Source organism: Teleopsis dalmanni, chromosome 2 (assembly GCF_002237135.1).
Source record: "Teleopsis dalmanni isolate 2A chromosome 2, ASM223713v2, whole genome shotgun sequence".
Taxonomy (NCBI): Eukaryota; Metazoa; Arthropoda; class Insecta; order Diptera; family Diopsidae; genus Teleopsis; species Teleopsis dalmanni.
In genome coordinates this window covers 160,661,959-160,672,555 of record NC_051847.1, presented here as the reverse complement: position 1 = coordinate 160,672,555, position 10,597 = coordinate 160,661,959, and positions in this window count along the sequence as shown.

Below are 10,597 nucleotides of genomic sequence, written 5' to 3'. Positions count from 1 at the left end.
ATTCATATAAATGAAGGGATACCATGTGAGAGTTGACACAAGTTCTTGTAGAAACGAGTGCTTAGACCCAGACCAGTGCTAATTGGAAGTCAAATTTCAACCGAAACTACGCGTCCAACCAAATGTCCAGGTTCGTTGCAATAATATTTTTATATAATGAAATAAAGTTTACTTGAAGTTTATTTATCACTCTTATTTCACTTTTTTTTAAAATTTCATAGATTATACCTATATACATTGATTATTATCCATTCAAAGTCGTTGTTGATTATTAAACTGGAATAAATAGATTTCATTAGTTCTAAAGCTGATAAACTCTAAGTTAATTCCAATAACCCAGCCTTGGTACATCGCAAATAGATAAGAGAAATTTCTGTGCTTTTCGTGTTAAATTTTGTGCTTTTGTGTATTTTTGTGTACTTTGTATTATTCGCATACTTTTTGTGTATTTTTGCTTAATTTGTGTTATTCGCATGTTTTGTTTTTGCAGCGTTTTACGTTCTGTTTATTCCGCGTAGTTAAAAAAATTTTTTAAAAGAACATATTTTTAAAGAAAAAATGAAATATATATTTTAAATTAAATTTGACAAAATATAAGTGAGTTATTTAATAAACGTAGTAACAAAATTTTAATGCTGTTGCCTAAAATCAGTGCTAGTGTAATAATGTAATATATTTTTTTCGTTAGTGTTTTGTTCATGTTTGTAAATAGAAAAATATAATTTTATTAAAACATTGTTCATTGTTTTGTGGTTTAATGTAAAAATAAAAGAAAATAAACCAAACAGAAATTAACAGAAGAAGTGTTATTTGCGATATGTTTTGTTTTGTGTTGTAAAAAAAACGTAAACAATTAGTGTTTTAGTTGTTGGTAGTTTAGTTCTTTAAATTCATGTTTATTAAATAATTGTGTAAAATGTGTTTTTATTGTTTAGTAAATGTTCAATGTATATTTCATATTATAATAGTAAATAAAATTCATTTTTTTTCTCCATAAAACATTTTCAGGTTGTGTTTAGCTTTGCTGTTTTTTTTTCTTCTGGTTGTTTTCCAGTCATGCCCGCGGCTTATCGACGCAAGGATCGCAGGTAAAGTCATTGTATTTTGATCTTGATAATTATGATAATAAAATTTATGCTGGTGTTAATTTTCATGATGACGGTCTGACGTCAGATTTGTTATGTATGGTAAAAATTAGCTAGTAGTAATTTCAACCTTTACAAAGCTCACTACAATATTCGAGTAATTTTAGTAGCCATCTTACGGCTTTCGGTAAGATATATATTCACAATTAGTTACTACATGGAACGGCTGATCCAACAAATTAACACGAAAACGTTCCAAAATTTATAGCACTGCCAATATTTTTAACTTATACTTTAGATATTTCGATTCCAAATTACCACAGTGGAAAATAAAATAAAATACTGAATGAAACGTGTCATTATCACTAGGTTGCAACAATATACCTGACAGACCTAAACTACTAGCAGTCATATATATTTCATGTTATGCTGCTATATAAAAAAATGCCAGTAAAATTTACTGTAGATAATGCCAACATGTTAATTAAATGCAGAATCTTACAACTCATTCCAAACTAAATTATTCGACTCAATCTTTTCTAGTAACTTGGCTCGAGGTCTACTATAGTGCCCATGACCTACATCAATGCCATATGTGACAAGCCACAGTTCATTCAGACAAAATGTGTCATAAATTATATTATGCACTTTTGTCGGTTTGACGCTTTGACTTCGATCATATTACTTAAAATAAATATTTTGAGTCATACTGTTAGAAATATGCATTTGTAACATAAGACACGAGAAAATGATAAGCATGTGCGGTTATTGTACTTTTTCAACCGAAATTCCAGAGGATACACTTAACTCTTACAAATAGTACATAATTCATATTTCTACACATCATATTAATACGTTAGTTAGAAGAGTGTTTATGTATAATATGTATTATGTATAAGTTAACAACGGATTTACTGCTGTCAGCAGATAATATATTTTTTTTTATAAATATTATCATATTTATTTTAATATATTATTTAATGCACTTATATTGATTGTAAAATATTAATAATAAAGAATTCGCATGTAACCAATTTCCAGACACTACGTCAGCATAAGATCATATTTCTTTTTGCATTCCTATGCTGAAGTACGTGTCGAACAACAAAATCAATAAATGCGTTTTTCAGTTTTTGGAAACGCTTCATAGAAAGCTAACGCGTTTTATTTAATCTTGTGTATAAAGTCTTCATAGAAGACAGGAAAAATTAAATAAAATAACAATTGTAATAAGACAATTGCTAACTGGCGCCCAACGTAAAATAATTAATAAGCTTAATACGGTTTAAAAAACTCTTTATAAAAGATATAACCTGTGCTTTTAATTGTAAAAATTTGACAAACTTTTGAAAATAAAACAATTATTTTTTAAAATAACTCGAATCACTATTAAAATAAAACTCTTTATAAAAGATATAACCTACGCTTTAATTGAAAAATTTTAACTTAAATTGTTAAAATTAAAATAAAACTTTAAAAAAAACACAAGAATCAATAAGTGTTTATAAAAAAGATTAATCACTCAAAAAAAACTCTTAATAGAAAAAATTAAATGTGGTTTTAATTGTAAAAAATAAACAAATTGTTAAAATTAAAACAAAATTTTTTTTAAAAAAACTAATACTAGAAACAATAAGTTTTTATAAGAAACTCTAATCAAACTCCTCATAGAAAAAATTATCTGAGTTTTTAATTGCTTAACTTAAATTGTTAAATTCAAAATTGATAATTATTTAAAAAAAATAATACAAGAAACAATAATTATTTGCAATAAAGTGGAATCACAATTAAAAACAACTTTTTAAAAAAAAATAAACAGTTCTAAAATTTAAAAAATTAAATTTTTTTTAAAAATATACAAAAAAGAATAAAAAGTCATCAGAGAAAAAAATCAGCATTCAACAATACGCATCAATCGTCTAAAAAAAGTTACAGATCAACAGCAGAGCTGCTACAACTAGTGATAGTAATAATGAAATTCCTAATGTAAGTACGCTCTCAGTGTTTTGTCTGTGAATAAACAAACTTTTCATTTAACTATTTTTTTTTAAATAGATAAATTTAATATAATTAAATTTAAATAAAATATCGTGTAATTTGAATTTGTTTCGGTCATACTTTTTATATAATAATTACATATCTTTTAATAAAATTATTACCTATGAACGAAAACGACATGAATAGAGATCAGATTTTATCGTTAGTTAATGCTGCAGTAGAGTCACACATTTCTCAATTAACAGAGCAGATAGGAATTTTAACAAATCGTTTACAGCTTTTAGAACCTCCTACCGTAGAAAGTTATCAGCCAGTGACAATCATACCTGGTGTTTCAAATGGAGATACCACTCTCGATTTAATAAAATCAGTCTCCGAATTTAAAGGTGATCCTGATACGTACCCATCGTGGCGATCAGCAGCCAATTTTGCTATATCATACTATCCAGAAGGCTCAGAAAATTATTATATTTCCATGGGTATTTTACGGAACAAAATAACAGGTTCCGCTAACGCCACACTTTCCTCTTTTAACACACCATTAAATTTTAAAGCTATTATTGCTCGTTTGGACCAACACTTTGCCGACAAGCGTCCACTAAATGTTTTAGAGAATGAGCTAAGCATTCTAAGACAAGGTAACAGAACTATAAGTGAGTTCTATGATTTAGTAGACAAGCAGCTGACCTTAATCATAAATAAAAATTTGATGAGTCACAATAGTGACGAACATGGCATTGCAGTCCTTAACGACAAAGCAAGAAACACTGCTTTGAGTGTTTTCATTTCAGGACTTAAAAAACCACTTTCTGATAATGTTTACTCATCAAAACCAGCAGATCTCCCCTCTGCATTGGCGGTTGCCCAAGAATTAGAAATGAATCATATGCGCTATAATTTTGCCAAATCCTTTTCTTTGGGCGAAATATCAAAAAGACGTGTACAACCTACACCTAACAATAAGTTCTCTCATCCAACATTTGTTTATAAAAAGCAGGAGAGTCCACCTTCCCCAATGAGTGTCGATCCATCTTCCTCAGTCTTCAGACAACCTAACGCTTTTAGAAGAAGTAATAAAATTCAACAACAACAGATACAATCACCTCAAAATCATCATAATCGCTTCCATACACAACCCCCAAAACGTCCTTTTCGGCAACCAAATTCCTCCAATAGAACGTCTATGCCATTAGCAAAAACTCAACGAATAAATCTTCTAGACTCCTTTCAGCGGAAAGAAGAAAACTTAGAAGATTATGATAATGAACAATCTTATAATGATGAAGCCGATTCTTTTTATGATAAAGAAACGGACATTCAATCTGCTTTCGAAGATGAAGCTAATTTTTTAGAGTAATGTCGCTCTTACCTTTTATAGTTAAAAAAACTAAAGAAGGAAAAGAGCTAAAATTTCTTATAGACAGGAACTGCAAAAAATTATATCCAACCAAATATCTTTAATACTGGTATTACACCCATAGACTGTCCATTTAAAGTTAGTTCGATAAATGGAGAAAACCTCATACAACTAAAGTGCAAAATTAATATTTTCAAAACAGAAACCAACTTTTTTATACTTAATGGCCTAAAAAATTTCCACGGCATAATAGGTTATGATTTTTTAAAAAAAATTAGTGCAAAAATTGACGTACCTAACGGTATACTCTATCATAACAATGGCAGAGAAATTCTAAGGCACATACGACAACAACAGGTGAATACAATGACTGTTGATGAGTCTACGGTCCCCTCTCACATACGAAATAAATTTAAACAAGCTATTTCAGCAAATATCGGTGCATTTGCCGAACCCAATAGATCGCTCCCGTTTAATATAAAAGTAATAGCAGAAATTAAAACCAAAACAGAAGAGCCCATATATTCAAGAAGCTATCCCTATCCTATATCCGCTGCCGAATTCATAAATAACGAAATAAAGTCGTTACTTAAAGATGGCATCATTAGGAAGTCATCGTCTCCTTATAACTCCCCAATCCATGTAGTCAAAAAAAAAGGATTTGACGAGAAAGGTGAGCAGAAAATAAGAATGGTCATCGATTTTAGAAAACTCAACGATCACACAATCGCTGATAGGTACCCAATTCCGGACACTTCGGTCATTTTGGCCAACCTCGGTAAATCAAAATTTTTTTCTACTTTAGATTTAAAATCCGGATTTCATCAAATAGTTCTGGGAGAAAAACACCGTCAAAAAACAGCTTTCAGTGTCAACAATGGGAAGTACGAATTTTGCCGTCTTCCATTTGGTTTAAAAAATGCACCGAGCATTTTTCAACGTGCCATTGACGACATCCTTAGGGAAGACATAGGTGTTATCTGTCATGTTTATGTTGACGATATAATAATATTTTCGAATAATGAGGAATCACATTTAGAACATATAATAACAATTTTGCAAAAATTAAAAAATGCTGGAATGCGCATATCTTTAGAGAAATGTAAATTTTTTAAGGAAAAAACTGAATTTTTGGGTTTTGTTGTTTCACAACAAGGGATCTCAACGTGTCCAGACAAGACACATGATATTATTAATTATACGATTCCGCAATCACTTCGAGCACTACGTTCATTTTTAGGCCTATCCGGCTATTATAGAAAATTCATAAGAGATTACGCGAAAATCGCGAAACCTTTGACCCAATATCTTCGTGGTGAAAACGGCCACATAGGGAAAAATAAATCGAAAAATAAAAAAATCATTCTAGACAAAGACGCATTAGAGGCGTTTGAGAAGCTTAAGGAAATTCTGGCTTCAGATGATGTTCTATTGGCACACCCTGACTATTCAGAACCATTCGATTTAACGACTGATGCATCATCAGTTGCTTTAGGAGCGGTCCTCTCACAGAAAGGCCGACCAATAACCATGATTTCGCGCACCCTATCTAACACTGAGCAACATTATGCCACAAACGAGAGAGAACTTTTAGCCATTGTCTGGGCTTTAAAGGCCTTAAGACACTACCTCTATGGAATAACTAATATTAATATTTTTACAGACCATCAGCCCCTAACCTTTGCTGTCTCAGACAAAAACCCTAACTCAAAAATAAAACGATGGCGGGCATTCATTGAAGAATTTGCTCCGAAATTTCATTATAAGCCTGGCAAAGCTAACATTGTAGCAGATGCCCTTTCTAGACAGTTAATGTTTAATATCTCTAATACTGAAACTGGTGGAGAAACTGTTCACAGCGAAATTTCACTTACTGAAACAATTACATCCACTAAATTTCCAGTTAACCAATTTAAAAACCAGCTGATATTAACTAAGTCAAATCATACTTTTAAGGGTAAAAAAATACTCTTTCAAAAATTCATGCGGCATTTTATAAATTTCAGTAGTATAAATAGTCTGATAAAATATCTCAAAGAGACAATAAATCCTGATACAACTAATGCGATTCATTGCAGTTTAGAAACATTAGCAGAAATACAGCATCCAATTAAAATAGCTTTTCCTGCAGTGAAATTTATTCACGCAAAAAAAATGGTTATCGATGTGATAAACAAAGATGATCAATGTGAAATTACTAACAATGAACATAATCGAGCACACAGATCTTTACGAGAAAACTACCTCCAAATTTCCCAGGAATATTACTTTCCAGAAATCAAAAAAATGCTTCAGACAATAATAAGTAACTGTAAAATATGCAAAGAAAATAAATACCAAAGAAAACCTCCACACCCTAAAATAGGTAGCACACCCATACCAAACTTACCAGGCGAAATTTTACACATTGACATTTTGATCACTAATAAACAATATTTCCTCACGTGCATTGATAAATTTTCGAAATTCGCTGTTACAATTCCAATAGCATCTCGATCTTCTCCAGATGTTAAACTTGCGCTCATACAAATACTCTCTATATTTAAAAACACTAAAATACTCGTGTCTGACAACGAAAGTGCCCTACGGTCGAACACTATTACGACATTTTTAAGGGATAATTTTTCAATTGAACAATTTTTTGTTCCTGCCAACCATAGCGAAAGTAATGGTCAAGTGGAAAAATTTCATTCAACCCTTCTTGAAATAGCACGATGTGTAATGGCACAGCAAAATATAACCAGTATAAAAGAAGTAATTTTGATATCAAACTTTAAATACAATAATAGTATCCATTCCGTAACAGGTAAAAAACCTAAAGACCTACTATATGATTCCTCACCAGTAGTGATTAAAGACAATATAGAAAAACTAAAAGAAGCTCAAAGCAAATCGCTAGAACGTTTTAACAGAAAAGCTTTAACTAAAATCTATCACCCTGGCGAAATTGTCTTTGTTAAACGCAATAAGCGAATAGGAAATAAGTTTAGTAAAATTTTTATACAGGCCACAATAGAAAGAGATACTGGCACTACAGTACAAATTAATGGCAAAACTATTCATAAAAGTAATCTAAGGTAAACATTATTCCTTTTCTCCTTTCAGAATTCTACTCTGTTGCCAATTGTCAATGGCGAAAATAATTGACTTTACTTCCACCCATTTTATAGCAATCACTTTGGGAAAGGCTGCCATGTTTGATGAATCAACGTACCTTATTCATGCTACTAACCTTTCCGAATATGAGGAAATAGCACAGTTCAGTGAAGATCTTTCATACCAACTTGATAAATCTAATCACAATAAGGACATCCTAAGTGATCAGGCGAACGAAATCAGGAGAATTATAAATACCTTGAAAATACCCAGAAGATACGCAAGAGCAATCGACTTTCTGGGTTCTGCCCTAAAATTTGTAGCAGGAACACCTGATCATAGTGACTATGAATTACTTTTAACAAAAGAAAATGTGTTGATTGAAAATAGCAATAGGCAGACAAAGATAAACACTCTATTACAGGACAGAATCAATGAATTGACTAGTATTATTAACTCCATACAGCATCACACCAACAGTAATGCTATTGATAAAGAAGATCTATTAACTCAGTATGTCGTAAACCGAAATAATGGGGCTATTACCCATCTGAATACCGTGATGATGTCGATTATCATGGCTAAAGGAGGTATAGTCAATCCCTTAATTTTTGATACCATAGAACTAGAACATATTACAGACATTGAGAACGTACAAATAAGTATAAACAATATTTTAAGTTCTGCTAAAATCAAAATATTACAGAATAGTACAATGATATATTATATTTTAAAAATTCCTCTTATTAATTCTATTTGCGATTATGTTAAAATTTTTCCCGTTGTTCACAATAAGTCTATAATAAAATTAGAAGTTAATGAAGTAGCAGTCTGCGGTAAAATGTCAAAACCTGTCCAGGATTGTATTGAAACTGTCGCTATCAACATTTGTCAACCAACAATATCTTCGTGTATCTCACAACTGTTAAACAACAATACAGCAAGCTGCGCAACCGAATCAGCTCATCACTTACCAGCAATCCAGACAATCGTCGAGGGAATAATTATTCTGAATGACGTGTCAAATACAACCATATTTTACGAAAAAAATATGACAGTATCGGGAACATTTTTATTGGAATTTTCCGGTAAAATACGAGTAAACAACTCTTTTTTTGAAGCTGCTAAAGATATAAGTTTGCCCCAACCCCATCCTCCTAAAACCTTGGATCTAAACCAGTTGAGGCACGATACTAAACTGACGCTTCATTTTTTAAACCAGATGCACATTGACAATACTGAGCACATCATGACACTAAAAGAAGAGCTGCAATATCAGAAAATGTCTAAATGGGTAATGATTCCCGTAGCGTCCTTTATCGTGTTAGCTGCAGTAATTATTCTCATTATTATTAACAACAAGATGCGCACCACAAGAACAAAAAAAAGCCCAAAATTATTAACAATAAAATCAGATTGAATTTAACTCAAGATAAGGCAACGTCTTTTCTTTTGAATCGAGTTCTATGAGGCAGTTAGAAACTGAAAGAACTATAAGCGGCTGAAGAGCTAAGTAATACTTGTCTTTACAAAGTCAGGTCGTTTCCTCATATTTGGTTGAATAGGCGATCCTTGAATTCTTTTCAGGAATCAGGCAAACTCATTACCTAACGATCTTGCCAATCCACATCAACAGCATTTATTGAGAAAACATTACATGACATACCTGCTGCATACATAACACAATATATAATTGAACAATAATTTATATACAATTGGAAAAATTTAGTCAAGTCTAAAAGTTGGTGCACCAACTTAGAGTTTCCTATTGCGTACACCTTTTTATCTCTCGGAAAAATAATGCCAATGAATAAGTGCTTTACAGCATAATAATCACTGCATACATCCATGAATCCATGAATACGAAAATAAATTATAAACATATGTTTATATGCAGAGTGTTCCATCAGTTTGTCAATTTCGTATTTTATTATTACTTTTGTATTTTTTGGTTGTGCCTAAATTTTAAAGGAAATACATACAACACGGTTTTCGCTGAGTGATGAGTACAAATAGCCTCGGCTCTCATAACCGAATTTAAACAGGGGCTTGTTTTTTTCTCTCACGTTCAGTTTTTAATTTGCATTGAAAGCAACAATAATTTTGATTTAGACGTGACCGTGACACTCTACATAACATGGGCCTAATAAAATATTTTAACACAAAATGCAATTCTCCAAAGGACTTAAATTGACAGAAGAAGTGACAATTATTGTATTATGAATAGATATTGCGAATGAATTAATGTTTATTGTATATGTGGATAATAGCACAAACACAAAACGGAGGGCCGATTCCTCAACTGCAATAAAAAATTTTTTGTACACAGCTTATTTCTTAAACTTATTTCTCATAGTAGTTTACACTTTTTGTAAAATGCTAGTTCTCAAGTACTAGGGAGTTTTTCGTGCTGAATGTATTTTTGACAATTATGAGTGAAGAAATTTGTATTTATACTGAATAAATTCAGTTACTGAAAATAAATAAGTAAACAAAATGGTATACATTATATGAATTAATACGCAATTTTTTGATAATATTCATACCAAAAATTTTATATTTCATGTTTTTATAACTTTTTACAGTTCTTATAGTATAAAAATTCAAAATATTTCTATCGTTAGATAATTCTATATTGATCTTCGAGTACAAATTTTGCTATTCGGTTGCTTTTTTGCCTTTTTCATTTTTAAAAACCTATAAAAGAATAGTAATACAGATTTATATATAATCATGCACAAACTTTTGTATTTTTTTAAAAAGTTATTGCCAAATTTCGAGTGGAAAAAATTTGAGAAAAGTGTATATTTTTTGACAGTAAAAATCACTGTTCACAGTTAAGGAATAGCAAAATCAGAATGTAAACAAATTTTTGTGTACATTGCAGTTTACTCAGTTAAGGAATAGACTCCCTGCTATTAGTGTTTTATATGTATATTTTAATTTGGTATTTCCATATCTTTCATATATATTTTAACTAAAATTTCAAAGTTGAAGCATTTCTGTTTGAATAAAAAGTTATCAGATCTAATAATACTTTTTATTGAATGTGTGATGTAGC